Below are 22,570 nucleotides of genomic sequence, written 5' to 3'. Positions count from 1 at the left end.
ATTCCACCATCAGAAGCAGGCCGAAGACGGCAAAAAAGATGTTGCGTGTGCAGCAGAAGAGGTTTTCGAAAAGATACCAGCTTCCATTGTCCCCAGTGTCCCTCCCAACCCGGCCTTTGCATTGGTGAATGCTTCGAACTTTATCATACATCCCTAAATTATTAGCCCATATTTTCCCCATTTTCACTGATCATTTTCCATGCTTCCCCAAATAACCATGTCACTGCCTTCAATGTGAACTGACCCTGGCCTGCTTTTTGACTATGCCTCTGCCTACCGTTTGGACTGCTTCCACATGAACTGACCCTGGCCTGTTTTGACTATGCCTATGCCCACCGTTTGGACTGCTTGCTCGTGAACTGACCCTGGCTTGTTTTGTGACTATGCTTCTACCCACCGCTTGGACTGCTTGCACGTTAACTGACCCTGGCCTGTTTTATGGACTATGCTTTTGCCTACCGCTTGGACTGATCTGTTGCCCTGCTACTATAGTACACAGGGGTCTCACATATGTGAGGGGCTCCAGAATAGTTTTTCCGGATACAGAAAACAATTTTTTTTGTTTTCTCCGGGTTTTGTAACTTCCAGATTAGGGTCTGGAGTCCGGAGGCTTCATAGAGATTTGGGTGGGTTGAAGCCTCTACCCCTGTGCACAGGTCTTACCCGATTGCGGCCCTCAGCCTGCTGCTGACTTACTGTCATCATGCCTTTGCCTGCTGCATGAACGGACCACACCTCTGCCTGCTACCTGGACTATGCAAATAATTAGCTGTAGCAAGAGGCAGTATGTTTATGAAGGGCTAGAGAGCGGTACAATAATGAGTGTCTGCAGGTAACAGTGTACCAGTACCAATATTATGGCTGTGTTGGCTGTCTCTGCCTGGACAATTTCTATGGACAAATGCTTTGGCTGTGCTGACAATATCCTTGTGCTGACTATAGACAATATTCCTGCCTGCTGCCTGGATAATTACTATTGCTGTCGCTAAGCACATCCCTGACTGCTGCCCGGACCAGTGCTCTTTTCTGTGGACACTACAAAAAGCACAGGTAATACTTTTTTTTTTTTTACCCTTTCCGCAATAGAATTTATTTTGGATTGTAATTCTTGGTATGTACATGGTATGTGTTAGAAATATGAAGGGCCTTCAAAAATGATAGGTTGCCAAGAAATTATCTATATAATGTATGCTCCTAGAACACCAGATGGTGCTACTTGGATGTTAGGCCTCTGTATGTGGCCAATCTGTGTAAAAGTCTCACACATGTGGTATCCCCATACTCAGGAGGAGTAGCAGAATGTATTTTGGGGTGTCATTTTTGCTATGTGTTGGGAATATCTTATAAATGGACAACTTTGTGTAAAAAAAATAGTTTTAATTTTTTTTCCACATTTTCCAAAAACTTCTGGAAAAGACTTATTATGCCTCATAGATTATACGTTGGGGTGTTTGCTTTCCAAAATGGGGTCATTTTGTGGGCAATTCCTTTGTCCTGGTGCTCCAGGGCCTTCAAAAGTGTAATAGGTGGTTGAGACATGAGATTTGCAATTTATGCTCGTAGATCGCCTGATGGTGCTACTTCAGTGTTTGGCCTTTGTATGTGGCCAGGCTGTGTAAAAGTCCCACACATGTGGTATCCCCATACTCAGTAAGAGTAGCAGAATGTATTTTGGGGTGTAATTTGTTGTATGCATATGCTCTGTGAGAGAAATAAGCAGTTAATATAACAATTTTGAAAAAAAAAATCTTCCTTTTGCAAAGAATTGTGGGAAAAAATAACAACTTAAAAAAACTCACCATGCTACTTACTTAATACCTTGGAATGTCTACTTTCTAAAAAGGGGTCATTTGGGGGGTATTTGTACTTTTCTGACTTGTTAGTACCTCAAGAAATGAGATTCACCTGATGTACTGAAGGCCTGATCAGATGTGATCAATTTTCAGTGATTGGCACCATAGTTTGTAGACTCTATAACTTTCACAAAGACCAAATAATATACACTAATTTGGGTTATTTTTACCAAAGATACTGTATATAGCAGTATAAATTTTGGCCAAAATTTATGAAGTAAAATTACTAATTTGCTAAATTTTATGACAAAAACAAAGAAAAAGGCAATTTTTCACAAAATTTACGGTCTTTTTTTATTTATAGCACAAAAAATAAAAAAAACATTAGCGATTAAATGCCACCAAAAGAAAGCTCTATTTGTGTGAAAAAAAGGACACAAATTTCATTTGGGTACAGTGTTGCATGACTGAGTAATTGTTATTCAAAGTGTGAGAGCACCGAAAGCTGAAAATTGGTCTGGGCAGGAAGGGCGTTTAACCACATGCCGACCGGGCCATAGCCGAAAGACGGGGTGAACGGCCGCTAATAGCGGCCGTTTACCATGTGATCGCTCCGTCAAATGAAACATGTAAACAAACCGGCGTCATGTCATGACGCCGGTTCCTCCGGGGGAGGGATCGGATGGTAGCAGCGTTGTGGGCTGCATCTGTAGTGCCCACAACGCTGCTCTGTGACAAATACAGTCACTTTCAGCCATCCATCCCATCCATCCCTCCATGCTCAGCCATCCCTCCATAATATAATACCCTGCAATGCTCTGCCATACCCCACAATACTCTGCCAAACCCCACAATACTCTGCCATACCCCACAATACTCTGCCATACCCCACAATACCCTGCAATACCCCACAATACTCTGCCATACCCCACAATACCGCGCAATACCTCACAATACTCTGCCATACCCCACAATACCGCGCAATACCTCACAATACTCTGCCATACCCCACAATACCGCGCAATACCTCACAATACTCTGCCATACCCCACAATACTGCGCAATACCCCACAATACTCTGCCATACCCCACAATACCCCACAATACTCTGCCATACCCCACAATACCGTGCAATACCTCACAATACTCTGCCATACCCCACAATACTGCGCAATACCCCACAATACTCTGCCATACCCCACAATACCCCACAATACTCTGCCATACCCCACAATACCCCGCAATACCCCACAATACTCTGCCATACCCCGCAATACCCCACAATACTCTGCCATACCCCACAATACTCTGCCATACCCCACAATACCCCGTAATACCCCACAATACTCTGCAATACCCCACAATACTCTGCAATACCCCACAATACTCTGCAAAACCCACAATGCTCTGCAATACTCTGCACTACTCCGCAACACCCCACAATACTCTGCAATACCCCACAATACTCTGCAATACCCCACAATACTCTGCAAAACCCACAATGCTCTGCAATACTCTGCACTACTCCGCAACACCCCACAATACTCTGCAATACCCCACAATACTCTGCCATACCGTGCAATACCTCACAATACTCTGCCATACCCCACAATACCCCGCAATACTCCACAATACTCTGCTATACACCACAATACCGCGCAATACCTCACAATACTCTGCCATACCCCACAATACCGCGCAATACCTCACAATACTCTGCCATACCCCACAATACTCTGCCATACCCCACAATACCCCACAATACCCCACAATACCCTGCCATACCCCACAATACCCCGCAATACCCCACAATACTCTGCCATACCCCGCAATACCCCACAATACTCTGCCATACCCCACAATACTCTGCCATACCCCACAATACTCTGCTATACCCCACAATACCCCGTAATACCCCACAATACTCTGCAATACCCCACAATACTCTGCAATACCCCACAATACTCTGCAAAACACACAATGCTCTGCAATACTCTGCACTACTCCGCAACACCCCACAATACTCTGCAATACCCCACAATACTCTGCAATATCCCACAATACTCCGCAACACCCCACAATATTCTGCAATACCCCACAATATTCTTCAATACCCCACAATACTCTGCAATACCCCGCAATACTCTTCAATACCCTGCAATACCCCGCAATACACTGCACTACTCCGCAACACCCCCCAATACTCTGCACTACTCCACAACACCCTGCAATACTCTGCACTACTCCGCAACACCCCGCAATACTCTGCACTACTCCGCAACACCCCGCAATACTCTGCAATACTCTGCAACATCCTGCAATACTCTGCAACAGCCCGCAATACTCTGCAACACCCCGCAATACTCTGCAATACTCTGCAACATCCTGCAATACTCTGCAACAGCCCGCAATACTCTGCAACACCCCGCAATACTCTGCAACACCCCGCAATACCCTGCAATACCCAGTCATACTGAGTCATACTCTGCAATACCCATCCATACTCTGCAATACCCAGCCATACCCAGTCATACTCGGCGATACCCTGCCATGAGCAGCCATACCCAGCCATACGCAGCCATGCTCAGCCATGCTGGGCCATATGCAGCTGTACTTGGCCTCTGTATGTGGCCAGGCTGTGGAAGTCTCACACATGTGGTATCGCCGTACTCAGGAGGAATAGGAGAATCTATTTTGGGGTGTCATTTTGGTATGTACATGCTATGTGTTAGAAATATTGTATAAATGGACAACTTTGTGTTAAAAAAAAATGTGTTTTAACCACTTCCCGCCCGCCGGCCATCATACGACGTTCTTGACTTTGTGCGGGATATCTGAATGATGGGTGCAGCTACAGGCATCATTCAGATATCAGCTTTTTCAGCCGGCGATTCCCTACACCATAGGAATGATCATAGTGGCTGTTCCACTGCTTGATCGTTCTTATGGGAGGCGAGAGGGGACCTCCCCCCTTCCCGCTGCCCTCTGGTGCTTCTACCGTCTCACCGCTACGATCGAAGCCAGGATCGTTTTTTGTTTTTCTTTTATTTCAGGCTTCCCAGCCTAGAGGTGAGATGTGGGGTCTTATTGACCCCATATCTCACTGTAAAGAGGACCTGTCATGCCATATTCCTATTACAAGGGATGTTTACATTCCTTGTAATAGGAATAAAAGTGATCAAAAAAAAATTTTTTTTTTGAAAAAAGTGTCAAACTAAAATAAATAAAGTAAAATGAACAATAAAAAAAAAAAAAAATTTTAAAGCGCCCCTGTCCGCCCTGCACACGTAAGTTCCGCCCACATATGAAAACAGTGTTCAAACCACACATGTGAGGTATCGGTGCGAACGTTAGAGCGAGAGAAATAATTTTGGTCCTGGATCTCCTCTGTAACTCAAAACATGTAACCAGTAAAAAATTTTAAAGCGTCGCCTATGGGGATTTTTAAGTAGCGAAGTTTGGCGCCATTCCACGAGCGTGTGCGATTTTGAAGGGTGAATTGTTAGGTATCTATTTACTCGGCGTAACTTCATCTTTCACATTATGCAAAAACATTGGGCCAACTTTACTGTTTTTGTTTTTTTTTAAAGCACAAAACTGTTTTTTTTCCCAAAAAAAAGCGTTCAAAAAATTGCTACTCAAATACCGTGCAAGATAAAAAGTTGCAACAATGACCATTGTATTCTCTAGGGTCTTTGCAAAAAAAAACATATATAATGTTTTGGCGTTCTATGTAATTTTCTAGCAAATAAATGATGATATTTACATGTAAGAGAGAAATGTCAGAATTGGCCTGGGTGCTCCAGAACGCCTGGAGGTGCTCTATGCATGCTGGGCCTCTGTATGTGGCCACGCTGTGTAAAAGTCTCACACATGTGGTATCGCCATACTCTGGAGTAATAGCAGAATGTGTTTTGGGGTGTAATTTGTGGTATGCATATGCAGTGTGTGAGAAATAACCTGCTAATATGACATTTTTGTGGAAAAAAAAAAAAGAAAAAAAAATCTTGATTTTGCAAAGAATCGTGGGAACAAATGACAACTTCAAAAAACTCACCATGCCTCTTACTAAATACCTTGGAATGTCTTCTTTCCAAAAAGGGGTCAGTTGGGGGGTATTTGTACTTTTCTGGCATGTTAGGGTCTCAAGAATATAGATAGGCCGTCAGTAATTCAGGTGTGATCAATTTTCAGATATTGGCACCATAGCTTTTGGACTCTATAACTTTCACAAAGACCAAATAATTTACACCGATTTGTACTTATTTTTACCAAAGATATGTGGCAGCATAAATTGTGGCCAAAATTTATGAAGAAAAATTACTAAATTTGCTAAATGTTATAACAGAAACAAAGAAAATTTTATTTTTTTACCGAATTTTCAGTCTTTTTTCTTTTATAGCGCAAAAAATAAAAAACCCAACAGTGATTAAATACCACCAAAAGAAAGCTCTATTTGTGTGAAAAAAAGGACAAACATTTCATATCGGTACAGTGTTGCATGACTGAGTAATTGTCATTCAAAATGTGAGAGCACCGAAAGCTGAAAATTGGTCTGGTTAGGAAGGGGGTTTAAGTGCCCAGTTGTCAAGTGGTTAAGTGCCCTATATTGAGGTGTTTAAAGTCAATGGGACCCAAACGTCAAAAATCAAAAGTGCCCATTTTGAAGGCTTATATGCAATAATTGGTCATAAAATGGTTAGAGGGGTCCGGGTCCTGCCCTGGGGGACATGTATCAATAAAAAAAAGTTTGTGAAAAACTTCATTTTTAAATGAGCAGTGATTTTTTGATTTTTAAAGAGAAAGCCTAAAAATGAAAAAAAAACCTTCCAATATAGTGCCTGGGGGTCACCTTAGTCTACCTGTAAAGTGGCAGATCTGTACCATGTCTAGAATTTGTTGCAGCAATAATTGCATTTATAAAGCCAAAAAAAAAGAAATTTTCCCTGCAAGCTGCCTTTATTTTGCTCAGCAACAGCTGGGGAGCCAGTGTGTATGATGGGGCCACATTGTAGTGCACTGGGAACAAGATTAGAGATTTTTTGGATACATGCTGGTGTCACTTTGACTTTGTATAGAAGTTATGGGTGCAGAAAACTTGGTCTTTGGGTGTCGGTAGCACCTTCCCACCGTAACCCTATGGAGATAATCTCGATGAAAGCAAGAATTGGTTTTGCTGTAAAAAATTGCAATGATATGCACCTTGTCAAACAGGTGCAGAAAAATTACTGTTTGGGTGTTGGGGGCTATGGCAGGAATAGATGTGGACAAGTAGGCAGGTTTATCCACTCTGGCAACTGCAGGGGACTGCACACTTGTCTCTGCTTGCGTGACAGAGGATGAGGAGGATATGGAAGGTTTAGTAAGCCAGTCTACCACCTCCTCTGCAAACTCACTAAACAGAAGAAATGATGCCCTGCCTGAGGACTGATCACCACGACCCCCTTTGCCTGTGGACACATTTGTTGCTGGCCCCCTTACAGTGCCAAGGGAATGTCTGCCTCGCCTTGTTGTCCTCCTAGACATTATTGGGAGGGAGGGGGCAGTGCTTATAAGCAGATGTAAAGAAGAAGTTGAAATCCGTACGTAGATGCACTTTAATCAATGTAAAGAGGTGTTTGTTGCACTTTAATTTGAGTACTCACACTACACAGACACACTCCACGGATACACTATAATATAATGAAATATAATGCGCTAAATGTACAGTCACACACAGAAGTATATGGCATTAAACTGGCAGTAACACACACAAAAGTAAGTGGTGTTAAAGTGGCAGTAACGCACACAAAACTATATGGCGTCAAACTGGCAGTAACGCACACAAAACTATATGGCGTTAAACTGGCATTAATGCACATAGAAGTAAATGGTGTTAAACTGGCAGTAATGCGCAAAATTATATGGCGTTAAACTGGCAGTAACGCGCAAAACTATATGGCGTTAAACTAGCAGTAGCGCACACAAAAGTAAATGGCGGTAAACTGGCAGTAACACACACAAAAGTAAATGGCGTTAAACTAGCAGTAATGCACACAAAACTATATGGCATTAAACTAGCAGTAATAAACACAAAAGTAAATGGCGTTAAACTGGCAGTAACGCACACAAAGCTATATGGCGTTAAACTGGCAGTAACGCACGCAAAAATAAATGGCGTTAAAGTGGCAGTAACCTACACAAAATTATATGGCGTTAAACTGGCAGTAACACACACAAAAGTAAATGGCATTAAACTGGCAGTAACGCACAAAAAACTATATGGCATAAAAATTGCAGTAACGCACACAATACTATATAGCGTTAAACTGGCTTTAATGCACACAGAAGTACATGGTGTTAAACTGTCAGTAACACCCAAAATGATATGGCGTTAACCTGGCAGTAATGCACAAAACTATAGGGCATTAAACTGGCATTAACGCACACAGAACTATATGGCGTTAAACTAGCAGTAACACCATATAGTTCTGTGCAGTAACGCACACAAAAGAAAATTGTGTTAAACTGGCAGTAACGCCATATAGTTCTGTGCAGTAATGCACACAAAAGAAAATGGCGTTAAACTGGCAGTAATGCACACAGAACTCTATGGCGTTAACCTGGCAGTAACGCACAAAAAACTATATGGCGTTAAACTGGCAGTAACACACACAGAACTATATGGCATTAAACTGTCAGTAATGCACACAGAAGTAAATGGCATTAAACTGGCAGTAACGCAATCAAATACGGTGTTCAATGGTCACTACACTGATGCTATCTGAACTGTCAAGATTACTGACACGGTCTCACTACACTACAGTGAAACTATCTGAGCTGTCCCTACTCTAGCTGCAGACTATGCAAAGCTGAATGATGGTCCTCCTCACTACACTCACACTATCCCTAGACTGACACTAAATTAATATTCTACACTGACAATTGAAGCAAAATAGCACAGTATAGCACACTAACTAATGAATAGCACTGAACAGAGCCCTGTTCTATCCCACACCAAAATCACAATGAAAATGGCTGCCACATGAGGGGTGTGGCTTAGCAATGGCTGGATAAAGACATGTACTACAGGAGCTCCCAGCCTGGCCCAACTTATACCGGCCAAAAGACGAACTTAACTACATGTAGGCATGGCATGAACACCCCTATGTGTTACAGGACAAGATCGATCACACAAGGGACCCGACTCCTGACACCCCATCTCAGTATTCAGTATTTCAGAGGCAGACAGGAGCTTTCGCCGGGCACCATTGTATCCGCACCACGTGCAGCTCGGGTAGAGGGAAGTATTGCCATGGCACAGTTCTCCATCCCTGCACTCTCCTCAGACCCTGCCCACCTCTCGGGAAACCCGGCTGCATTCCGATCGGGGACGGGCAGCTTTTCACATAGCCAAAGCTGCCTGGATGATGACCTCTGCACCATGCTTCAGGCCCTCCCCATGAGGGCGGACATAGAAGCCCTGATCTAACGTATGGAGGAAGCCCACAGCAGGGACATACAGGAGGTAAAAATGGAGCTGAACACGATCACTAATCGGGCAACCGCTGGAGAAACTTTGACCTCCGCTTTGGAAACTCGGGTGCTGGCCCTGGAACGGGCACATGAATCTCACGTCATGGAGGCCCAAGAGATGCAGCTCCACTTAGAAGAAATGGAGGACCGTAGCCACCGCAATAACCTGCGGCTGCGGGGGATACCAGAAGCTACGGGTCCTGAGGATCTTGCAGAGACAGTTACAGCCATAGTCCCCAGACTTTTGGAGACCCCACCACCCACTTTGGAAATCGACAGGGTTCATCGCACCCTGGGCCCAAAATCCCGCGATGTGCTGTGCCGCTTACACTGATATGCCCAAAAGGAGATAATACTATGCAGCGCCTGGGAAAATGGAGACATTGAATTTGACGGAGCACATATCCAGATACTCCCGGATATCTCCAGAGCCACACTGCAACGTTGCACTATGTTGAAACCGGCGCTGGAAGCCGCTAGAAGACAGGGCTGCACATACAGATGGGGATATCCTCTGGCGGTAATATTCCGTTTGGATCAAGCTTCATTCATGCTACGCACGCCAGCAGACCTCCCAGCTTTTTTCACCTTTCTGGAAACTGAACCGGTCCAAGTGCCAAACTGGCTAATAAAAATCCAGAGACCGATGGGCCATTTGGTTCCAACCACAAGCAGACCTAAACAGCCTGCCCGCTCTCAGAGACTATGGGGACGTCCCCGCGCCTCAACTAACAACAGGTCACGTGAGTCATAATTATTCTACTGTTCTGGACACTAAAGAAGAACCTGCAGGAACTGGTATCATGACACTTTTAATGGTAAGCCCCACAGACTGATACCCACTGAATGACTACCATTCCCAGTCTGCCACCCTGCCACCCCAACACTATGGCCTAGTGGAGGAGAGATGTCTTTGTGCCTTGACCTGGGCAGGACGCCCAACCACTTTAACTAATTCCTCCCCCTTGTTCTTCACTATGAGACAATCGCACCGTCCCCTAGAACAGGTCGCAACCACTTGAATCATTACTCAGGAGCTCCATGGTGTGGACTGGGCCATGTTTTCTGGTTTTCTGTTATTTAGTTGCCCTATGATGTTCTCTCCGGAGCTCCGGGGACGGGACGACTCCCACTCTCCGCCTATCAGGCAAAACATACACAGATGCAATTCAGGGATTTTCTCCACCCAAACATATTGTTTGCATCTACTTCATTGGAGGAATACTGTTAGCCCACAACGTGTTACGTAAGTAGTCTAAACTAGAGCTCACCCATTCGCTGGACAATACCAGACTGTACCACTTCTCAGATGACTGACTTGCCTTGAGACCTTTACTCTTCTCCTTTCAGGTACCACAGGCATAGTCAGCACTTTACTTGGAGGGATGGTAAGATTACAATTCACCTGATACCAACGGGTGATCACAGTGGCAGGTTATTTACTTAGATACATATATGAGGGTGATATGAGGATATGGCAAACAGTAATATGATGGGAGGTGACTTTCCTAGTACACGTTTGACATCTACTGGGGAGTGATTCAGGGAAAGTGTTGACTTTGCTCTGGAGAAGCAAAACTGGGAATGGAAACTTACATAGGGGATGTTTTTGTTATTTTGTTGTATGACCAACCTGCATAAGTACCGTGTCTGTTGTATAGTCTGTTATAGATTGTAATAACTGTTATAAAAGACCTTTAAGTTCCACAAATCCCAACACTATTTTAAGATTAAATCCTGTAACACCAGATGCATAATACTTGCCCACTCCCACACTCACACGATGGGCCGGGGGGGGGTCGGGGCAGACCCGGGAGCCTCCCAAGACCCTTGCTGAGCACACTCCCACCTAGGCCCACGCTCTTTACTCAGGCTTCCTTGAAGAGCGTAAAAGCAATATTTTGCTAACTACTTTAGATTTTATAAATCCCCTTAAAGGGCTACACACCCTCGTGCTTCCCCTTATCCTACTCTTTCTTTTTCACACCCGTTCTGCTTCCCCCCCTCCCAACTCCTTCCCGCTTCCCCCCCAATCCCTCCTCCCCAACCCCCACGATCATGGATGAATACACATCGTCACTTTAAACGCAAAAGGACTCAACGTCCCCAAAAAGCGACGGATGCTACAAAATGACATGAAACGCATGAAAGCAGACATTGTTCTCTTGCAAGAGACGCACTTTAGGGAAAACGCTTTCCCAATCCTAAAATCTAGATTCTACCCGACGGTATACCATTCCACATACTCAGAGGCCAAATCTAGAGGAGTTTCCATCCAGATTTCAGCAAAAATTCCGTGGACCCTGATCACTATGAAAACAGACCCGATGGGAAGATTTTTATTTTTTAAGGGCATGATAGGAGACGTAAAAGTGACTATAGCTATTCTCTATGCCCCAAACTGTCAACAAGATACCTTTCTCAAAAGACACCTGAAATTACTTCAAGAATTCTCAGAAGGCCAACTCATTGTAGGCGGCGATCCTAATATCCCCCTGCTCCCTACTGAAGACACCTCGATGGGGATTTCTTCCACCCCCCGAGGTACACGCAAGGTAATAAACTCAGCTCTTCACGCTGCACAACTGATAGATATCTGGCGACTCTTCCACCCCGGTGTTTGGGATTACACATTCTATTCCCATTCACACCACACGTACTCCCATATAGACTACTTCTTAATACCACACAGCCAGCTTCAGGCAGTAGGGGCACCACTATAGGTCCTATAACATGGTCAGACCATGCCCCAGTCACGATGCAGTATGCTCTGACTGACTTTTACAGGGGACAAAGGAAACCGTGGAGACTTAACAAGAGTCTCCTACAAGACCCAGAGGTACTGGCCGATGTGGTAAGGGAAATAACACATTATTTTCAAACTAACGATACCACAGATAGTGACATAGGCCTAATGTGGGAAGCTCACAAGGCAGTGATCCATGGCATTCTTATAAAACATGGGGCAAGACTTAAAAAGTTACGAACTGAACAAATTACCTCACTACTTAACAAATTACAGAAACTAGAAGCCACACACAAACAGACCCAAACCAGACAACTGAGAGTCGAACTTGACACAATACAAATGCAGATTACAGAACTGCTCCACTTTAAAGCCAAGGCGGCACTCCAAATTTCCCAGAAAAAAGTGTATGAATCAGGAAATAAATGTGGTAGACTGCTAGCACAATCTTTACAAGCTCAAAAGTTAGCATCATATATACCATATGTGAACTCCCCAGCTGGCCAAAAAATGTCTATACCCCAACAAATTACAAAAGAATTCAGGTCTTATTAAGAGAAGCTATATAACCTATCCATGACACAACCAACACCAGAACATATGACAGAGAACATATGACAGACAGAGAACTACCTCCCTGATGCCCACCCTATCAGATGAAACACGAGAACCAATTACGCTGCCTGAAGTGCAATTGGCAATAGGTAACGATAAGCCAGATAAAGCCCCAGGCCCAGATGGCCTGACAATTCAGTACTACAAAGCCCTTCTACCATCCTTAGGAAGCCACTTGATTAAGCTGTTTAATAGCCTTAGTGAGGGGGGTAAGTTCCATAGCTCCACGTTGCAAGCCCAAATATTGGTAATTCCTAAATAAGGACAAGACCTGACCCAATGCGGGAGCTACCATCCAATTTCCCTACTCAACACCGATCTCAAGCTGTTTACCAAAATAATAGCCTCCAGACTACAACTGCACCTTCCCCACTTAATACACTTAGACCAAATGGGATTTGTACCAACCAGGGAAGCACGGGACAACACCACCAAGGTCCTGAACCTGTTTTACTTGGACAATCTCACAAAAACACCCAGTGTCTTCATAAGCACCGACCGCGTAAACTGGCCTTTTATGTTTGAAATGCTTAGACACGTGGGGATAGGCAGCAACATAATGAGATGGATAATGGCTGCCTACACAACTCCGACAGCTAGAGTTAGGGCCAATGGAGTGACATCAGATCTATTCCCAATCACCAATTGGATGAGGCAGGGGTGCCCTCTCTCACCCCTCCCCTTTGCACTATCCCTCGAACCCTTTCTGTGTCATGTCAGACTGAACCCAAACATCTCGGGAATACAGATAAACCAAACTCAGTATAAGGTGTCCGCAATGTTCTCAATCATGAAACCGACGATATCACTCCCTAATCTACTACTCGAATTTGAGTTATACGGAACCCTCTCTAATCTGAAGATCAACCTGACTAAGTCAGAGGCGATGAGCGTAGGAATACCACAATCACAGCTTGTACACCTCCAATCCAGCTTTAACCTGAAATGGACAAATACGTCCCTGAAATATCTAGGTACACAAATCCCCCAAACATTCTCAAGACTTTATTAATTAAACTTTCCACCACTACTGAAATCTGTTAAAGCACTACTAAACAATTGGGGCACAGGTCTACATTCCTGGTTAGGACGATGCAACATATTAAAAATGTCTATACTCCCAAAATTCCTCTACCTTATGCAGGCCTTGCCAGTAAACATACCTGCAACCTATTTTAAGAAGGTGCAGTCAACATTAACGGAATTTGTATGGGCCAAACAAAGACCACGACTTACAAACAAATTACTTGTCCTCCCCAAACAATTCGGTGGCCTAGCACTACCAGACGTCCACGCCTACTATCAGGCAGTGCATCTGGGGAGGCTGATAGATTGGTGTCGTCATCAAGACACCAAACTCTGGACCCAACTAGAGCAAAATCAAACTACAGTCCCCTCTGGAGAAATCCGTGGTGCCACTCGGCCCTACCGGCGGAGATCAGGCGCCATCCACTGATATAAAAGGAGAAAAAAACCTGGCGCTAACCATACAAAATTCAATAATCGGTGCAGCTGCTTGTGTAAGTCAAAAATACAAAAAAGACTCAAAACACTTCATATAAAGTGACTAGCACGCATCCAAACAAAGTATATAATAATACAATGTATGTGAACCCAAAAAAAATGTGTTTATAACACTGTAAATGTGACAATAATTTTTATGTAAAAAACTAATGAAAAATTATATGAAAAATAGATGTATCCAATCTCTAAATTATACCAACATGCTTCAAACACCGTGGTAAAAACAAGAATATACAAATATATCCCTATATATACTAAAAATACCACCTAAAATTGTGCTAATGTGATACAAACCACAATGTTGCTATAACTAGTGACTGGCAACAATGTAGCATCCACTCAACACTTCAAACTCATGCTGAAAATTGTGTTAATGTGATACAAAACACAATGTTGCTATAAATAGTGACGGGCAACAATGTAGCATCCACTCAACACATCAAACTCATACTAAAAAAGTGTATCAGTGAGAATTTTTCTTATTATTAGCCTGTGTAAAACTTAAACACGTCCACATTGAAATTATGTTGATGATGGACCACACATCTTCTAATTGGAATAAACCGATGATCTTCCCACTCACAGATATGATAAAATTAACCGCTTACCGGATCAGATGGATCTCCAGTCAAAGAGATCATATGGGCTTGTTGCATTAGCCTGCTGGCTTCGGTGATGGCCACCTGGATGTCAATCATGGGGGATATCCTCATCCACTTCAATCGATCCGCAAACAGGCACTTTTTATCTTATTTCAATCACTGGTTTCCACAACCACGAAGGGAAGGGTTAATTATCCCCCTTGGGTCATCCACAGAGAAACCAAACCCCTCCAATTGGCTGGTTCACAACAGCTGACCCTCTATGATTGGCTGTGTCACAGAACGTCCCACACTCCGCTTGAGTGCTTCCGTCAGTATACCGCTTCCTAAGTTCTGGAACACAAGTCCAATGGATCTGGCTATAGGAACCCCCAAGAACTAGACAACACCAGTCTTGGAGTACATCAGAACTAACTCTTTATTTGAGATCTCACACACATTTATACAGCAGGCTGACTCAAAGCTAACCTAATTAACATGAGCTAATTTACTAAAAAATGTACCCAGACCAGATGACAGACTTGTGGGCACTGAGATTCACACAGTAGTATAAACACAATAGCTGGAGCTAATTACAATTAACAATACAAACAACAATCTCCCCCCCTCCTCAGCCTAGTCATCAACAGTTCGTCTCCTAGCCAGTCCTGGAGGCTAATGTGATCAGCTGACTTAACAGGTTGAGTTCAGAATCAACAAAACCAATAATAGTCTCTACATACATCCTGGGAGATATTGTGGACAAATATTACTGTCCCATTTTAAGTAGTCCAAGATATATTTTCTCACTCACCCTGTGCCAGGATAGCACAGGGTGACTTAGACATAAGATGCATATGGGGAGCTGAAACAAGGACATCCCCTACTTTCCAAGGGATTCTGAGTTCCACGGGCCCTCCCGTCACAGGCTGGTTTGGTCTGTTCACGTGAAGCCATCCACTGATAGGGAATACAGTACAAATTTGCGCCCGGCTTCCTTCTCGGTCAAATTTGTCCTCATCAAACTCCCCTCTATATCCAATATTGGGAAATCCGCTGTTCACACCAGGTCTACGGGATGCGGTCTTTGGGGGCCTAGGTGAGGCGGGTCTGCACCAAGCCTCCCATTTTAGCTCTGGAGGGCATTGGAAAACAACTGCAGAACTCTCTGACCCCGCAGGCCCGTTTCGCCTGGACTTCCTGAGATCGCTTCAGCTGAACCATTTCCTTAATTCCATCAAACCTCTCATGAGTGGTAACCAACCGTTAACCACTCTGGAAGACCTATGCTCGACCTCGGGGATACTGCCACACACGCTCTCCCAGACCCACAAACTCTTAAATACTCCCCCAACAGATTTTATGCCACCGGGCTTACTGAAGTGGAAGAGAGAACTAGACTGTAGATTTAACAAAACCAAGAGGCAACAAATCCTTAGATTCACGCACAATCTTCTATATGTGCCAAAACCCAGGAGACAAACTACAAACTTTTATCATGATAGTACAGAACCCCAGCGCTGTTACACAAATTCTTCCCGATGACATCCGACCTCTGTTGGCATTGCCAAACAGAAAAAGGGACATTATTACATATTTTCTGGATGTGTCCTAGACTGACAAACTTTTGGCAAACAATACGGAAGACGATACAGAATTTCACAGACCACAACATCACTGACGACCCAGCTCTCTTCCTCTTACATGCTTCAAACATACCCACAAAGACATACAAAAACTCAGTGATCCGACACCTTCTAGACGCAGCTAAAGGCTGTATCCCATTACATTGGAAGTCCACAGCTCGACCAACCATAGATTTATGGATCAAAAAAGTAGAGGCAATCAAAAAAATGGAAGACCTCATTCACACCGCACAAAACAGACAAGAGAAGTTTTCCAAAACGTGGCAACTGTGGAACATATTTATTTATTCGACTGAGGGTCAAGCTTTATGTGAACCTATAATAGATGATTGAACACCCACAACATAAATTAAATTATAGATGTACCCTTGACCTGTCTCCCCCAAACACTCCATGATCGCGGGGAACACTTTCCCCACTCCACTCCCCTTCCCCCTTCCTTTTGCTTCTTCTACCACCCCTGCTTCCTCCCCCTGCTATAGGACACTCCTACACTACTTAAAAAAGGAAAAAGTAGGGATGGTGTTCATGGGACCATACTACCCCAACACACTGAACTTTAGGAGGTATAGATGCACTCCTCTACATAAGAAGGTTTCTCGATAATGCAGTGTACATTTTCCAGATATAACTACTGTATCGCCGCAAAGCGAGCAAAAACAATACCGGAATAAAAACTTCAATGGTATCTGACATGATGTGAACATATTCTAACAACAATGTCATAAAGTCATGTAGATGTATCACAAACTTTGTTAAATCACGATGTATTGTATTATGTAATACCTTGTATTATTTTGGTTCATGTGGGCCCCTTCCCTGTCTTAAATAAAAAATTAAAAAAAAAAAAAAAAAAAAAAGAAAATGGCTGCCATTGAAAGAATACTTTTATACTTGAATGAGCCATGATTGATTGGATAAAGTCATGATGACAGTGTACAATTATGACTCTGACAGTGCTCTGTGCCCTGATTGGCTGAAGCTTTCACTGCTTCAGCTAATCAGGGCTCACAATGCACTGTTCAGCGCTTATGCTCGGGCTGAGCCGTTCGCCCATCCCTATTTAAGACAAACATACGATTTAAATACAATTGATGGAGATAAATAATCAGGTTTTACAGGGGAAAAAAAAATGAAAATATATATTCCAAAATATTTAAAAAGATATCAAGGTCACGTCTGTATGACTGTGTGTCTCAAATAATAGTGACCCTCTATACCGAGCCTTCTGTAACATACGCAGACTCTGTTCTAATCAGAAACAAAATGGTATAAACATAGCTCCCAACTGTCCCTGATTGCAAGGGACTATCCCACATTCGGAAACAAAGTCCCTCTGTCCCTCTTTCCTCCTCATTTGTCCCCCATTTTGGTCTGATCTATATAGTTGTATGTAAAATGCACTATTTATCTTTTAAAAAGTATTTCCCAGTTCTAAACTTTCATCTGATTTCTATATTGCTGCATTGGTACATTTCAAAAGCCAATATAAAGGCATCAAAGTGGTAATAAAGCATTGTTGGTTTAGCCAAACCTTTTTTTCCATATAATTCTCCTTTCAGGGGGTGTGGCAGGGGGGTGTGTCTTATGCCTACATACTTTTGCTAATAGATGTCCCTTGTTCCCATCTCAAAAAGTTGGGAGGTATGTATAAATGTGTCATAAATAGTTCAATATCATTATCCGTCAGTCTTACCTGAAAAGTCCCACCCTGCAAGAGATATGAGAATAAGAAAATTAGTTTTAATCTATCAATTGCAAAACACAATTATACGCATAGTTTATGTTTATGTGCCCAGTACAATTATATGGTTCTCATTTATATACTGCCTGATTATTGCTGGTGGAGGAATGGGTACACTAACATCCATGTAGCCTAAAATTCTTGGTAATGAAACCAATTTGAATAGAAAAATTGTATGTATGGCCTATAATGGCTTCCTTCCAGTCTCAGGACTCATTACTAGATAAGCAAAAGCTCCATTCTGTGACTATAAATGCAGTAATTAGTTCATATGACAACGCAATGGGCTCCTTAAACCAATCCAGCAGGGAGGGTAATTTACCTACTTTCCCAGGTAGATGTCACAGAAGCACCCTTCATTGCTACACCCCCTCCTGGACACTATGGAACCCTAATGCCCTGTACACATGATCAGACTTTTTGTTAGAAGGTTGTTGGGTCCAATTTGTCTTGCATACACATGGTCACACAAATGTTGGCCAACAATTACAAACGTGGGAACGTGGGAACGTTCAAGATGTACGACAAGCCGAGAAAAAGGAAGTTCAATAGCCAGTGTGGCTCCTTCTGCTTGATTCCGAGCATGCATGACCTTTTGTGCGTCGGAATTGTGTACACACGATCTGACTTTCTGACAACAAAGTTTTTTTTGCGGAAAGTTTGAGAACCTGCTAGCCAACATTTGTTGGCTGAAAGTCCATCAACAAATGTTCGATGGAGCATACATACGGTCGGACTTTCAGCCAACAAGCTCACATCCAACATTTCCCATCAGGAAAGCAGACCGTGTGTACGCATCAATAGTGTTGCCTTCAGCATCGGGTAATGGTGATTTCTTAGGGGGACCCATGTAATTTTGAGGAAACCCCTCTCAAAGCAACCCACAAAGTCAAAGAATATGTTACATAGTTACATAGTAGGTGAGGTTGAAAAAAGACACAAATCCATCAAGTCTAACCTATGTGTGATTATATGTCAGTAATACATTGTATATCCCTGAATGATGCAGTCATTCAGGTGCTTATCCAATAGTTTCTTGAAACTATTGATGCCCCCCCGCTGAGACCACCACCTCTGGAAGGGAATTCGACATCCTTGCCACATTCCACATGTTGGTTCATATTAATATAGCAGGGGTGCTGCATGCTTGCCACACCCTTAGTATGGCGATTACAGCTTGCATGCCTGGTGGGTTAGCTCTAGAAAGAACATGGGGGATTTTTTTTATTCCATTAACAGGCTGAGGGAATACGGCGGGGGGGGTTACTGAAATGTATTGGGCACCCAGGAAACCATCAGGGCATGTAACAACTGGGCAACTACATGGCAAATGAGGTTCAATGTAGAAAAATGCAAAATAATGCATTTGGGTGGCAAAAATATGAATGCAATCTATACACTGGGGGGAGAACCTCTGGGGGAATCTAGGATGGAAAAGGACCTGGGGGTTCTAGTAGATGATAGGCTCAGCAATGGCATGCAATGCCAAGCTGCTGCTAATAAAGCAAACAGAATATTGGCATGTATTAAAAAAGGGGATCAACTCCAGAGATAAAACAATAATTCTCCCACTCTACAAGACTCTGGTCCGGCCGCACCTGGAGTATGCTGTCCAGTTCTGGGCACCAGTCCTCAGGAGGGACGTACTGGAAATGGAGCGAGTACAAAGAAGGGCAACAAAACTAATAAAGGGTCTGGAGGATCTTAGTTATGAGGAAAGGTTGCGAGCACTGAACTTATTCTCTCTGGAGAAGAGACGCTTGAGAGGGGATATGATTTCAATTTATAAATACCGCACTGGTGACCCCACAATAGGGATAAAACTTTTTCGCAGAAGTGAGTTTAATAAGACTCGTGGCCACTCATTAAAATTAGAAGAAAAGAGGTTTAACCTTAAACTACGTAGAGGGTTCTTTACTGTAAGAGCAGCAAGGATGTGGAATTCCCTTCCGCAGGCGGTGGTCTCAGCGGGGAGCATCGATAGTTTAAAAAAACTATTAGATAAGCACTTGAATGACCGCAACATACAGGGATATACAATGTAATACTGACATATAATCACACACATAGGTTGGACTTGATGGACTCTTTTTTCAACCTCACCTACTATGTAACTATGCAACATTTTATTACAGAGAGATACAGGGGAGATTACAGGAATTGTTAATATACAATCAGGACATGTAAAAGTTTGTTGTGGCATTTGTAATAATAGAACTTACCAGTAAATCCTAATATTTGAACAGATAGTGATCCATACCCCCGAGCATTTAGGGTCCAAGATCCCACAGCCGGATTTTTTACCAAATGGGAGCTTTTAAAAACATTATTGTTAAAATATTTATAATAATTATCATAATCATATAAATAATAATAGAGAAGAACAGGATTCTGATAAAATGTGGTCGTGTTTCCTGAAGAAAAAATATAAACAGAAGGTTTTTTTTTATATGTAAAATCATAAAATGAAAACAAATGAAAATACATAAAATATGTTTAGATTTGAGAATGGTGACCATCAGAACTGTAGTAATGTCAATTCCCAGAGGTCACTGTTGGTAGAAAAGTTTGATATACTGAATGTGGTGTCACAATTAGAATTTTAAAGACTGCAGAAATAATGTGTATAGTATTCATAAGACAGATAGATTTCCTGACTGCTTCTTACTGGAAGAAAGAGCTGGAGGATGTTTATGAAAATATTTTCAACTAGAAATATTGATAAAAAATATCCCCTACTATATTCATGTTCAGTGGTTAAAGCGTCTCTGGCTTAACCGCTTCAGCCCCGGAGGATTTTACCCCCCTTGAGCAGAGCACTTTTTGCGATACAGCGCTGCATCGCTTTAACTGACAATTGTGCGGTTGTGCGACATTGCACCCAAACAAAATTGACATCCTTTTTTTTTCCCCACAAATAGAGCTTTCTTTTGGTGGTATTTGATCACCTCTGTGGCTTTTATTTTTTGCACTATAAACAAAAAAAAGAGCAAATTTTGAAAAAAAAGCAAAACTTTTCACTTTTTGCTATAATGAATATCCACCAAAAATATATAAAAAAAAACATTTTTTTCCTCAGTTTAGGCTGATATGGATTTTTCTACATATTTTTGTTTAAAAAAATCACAATAAGCATATATTGATTGGGTTACACAAAAGTTATAGCGTCTACAAAATAGGGGATAGTTTTATGGCATTTTTATTATAAGTTTGTTTTTAGTAGTAATGGCGGTGATCTGCAATTTTTATCATGACTGCGACATTATGGCGGACACATCGGACATGGTTGACACTATTTTGGGACCATTGTCATTTATACAGCGATCAGTGCTGTAAAAATGCACTGATTACTGTATAAATGTCACTGGCAGGGAAGGGGTTAAACACTAGGGGGCAATGAAGGGGTTAAGTGTGTCCTAGGGAGTGATTCTAACTGTGGGGGGATGGGCTTCCACTCACATGACAGTGATCACTGCTCCCGATGACAGGGAGCAGTGATCTCTGTCATGTGACAAGGCAGAACGGGAAAATGCCTTGTTTACTCCCCGCTCTGCAGCTCCGTGACATGACCGCTGGCAAACCTTCGGACATAGAGTCTGTGGGTCTCGCGGGCATGGTCACTGTGTACGCAGGGCGGGCGCACGCCCGCTAGCCCTTCCAATTAAAGGGGACATATAGGTACGCTCATTTGCCCACCACTGCCATTGTGCCAATGTATATCGGCATGCAGCGGTCGGCAAGTGATTAATGCTGTAAGGAGAGGATACTGGGACCAGTGGAGGTTGCAGGTCCTAATTTGTAGTCAGGTGTGTCCCACTCTCCTGCTATACTTGGTCTGAGGTCCAAAGGTGTGCGCAGCCTATTGTATTAGGGTGTGCACCTTAAAGCTCCAACACATATGCCTTTGTGACATAATAACCGGCCTCTTCCCCACTCATCATCCTAACACAATGGGGGGAGCAGGTGAGCACACAGGGGGACCTGGGCAGCAGAAAGAAAAGGGACTGGGACAAGAGGGGTGACATACATTGGTATCAATCGCCTGTATTTTCCTCCCACGGCAGCTGAATATCGGCGAGAGGAAGAGGAGGAGAAGCCTACTTTCAGCTTTTGCAGAAGAAAATATGGATCGGTCTATTAATTTCCATTCCAGTCGCCTATCCTGTCCAGGTTCTGGGGGTCAGCAAGTAAGGATTACCTGTCACCTGCCCACAATTGATGGGTTGCCAACTCCAGGATTAGGGTGTGCCCAGGCACACCTGGCACACCCCTTGTGCACGCCTATGCTGAGGTCTAATTTTCAGATTAACTTCTGCTTTAAGGAAGAATTCCAGGTATGGATAACTGTACATCGGTCCAACTTGGGCCAATATATTTATGTAAATACCATACCTGGGGGATTCTTC

The sequence above is a fragment of the Aquarana catesbeiana genome, linkage group LG06 (genome assembly GCF_042186555.1).
Source record: "Aquarana catesbeiana isolate 2022-GZ linkage group LG06, ASM4218655v1, whole genome shotgun sequence".
Classification (NCBI taxonomy): Eukaryota; Metazoa; Chordata; class Amphibia; order Anura; family Ranidae; genus Aquarana; species Aquarana catesbeiana.
Note: the sequence above shows the minus strand (reverse complement) of the source record.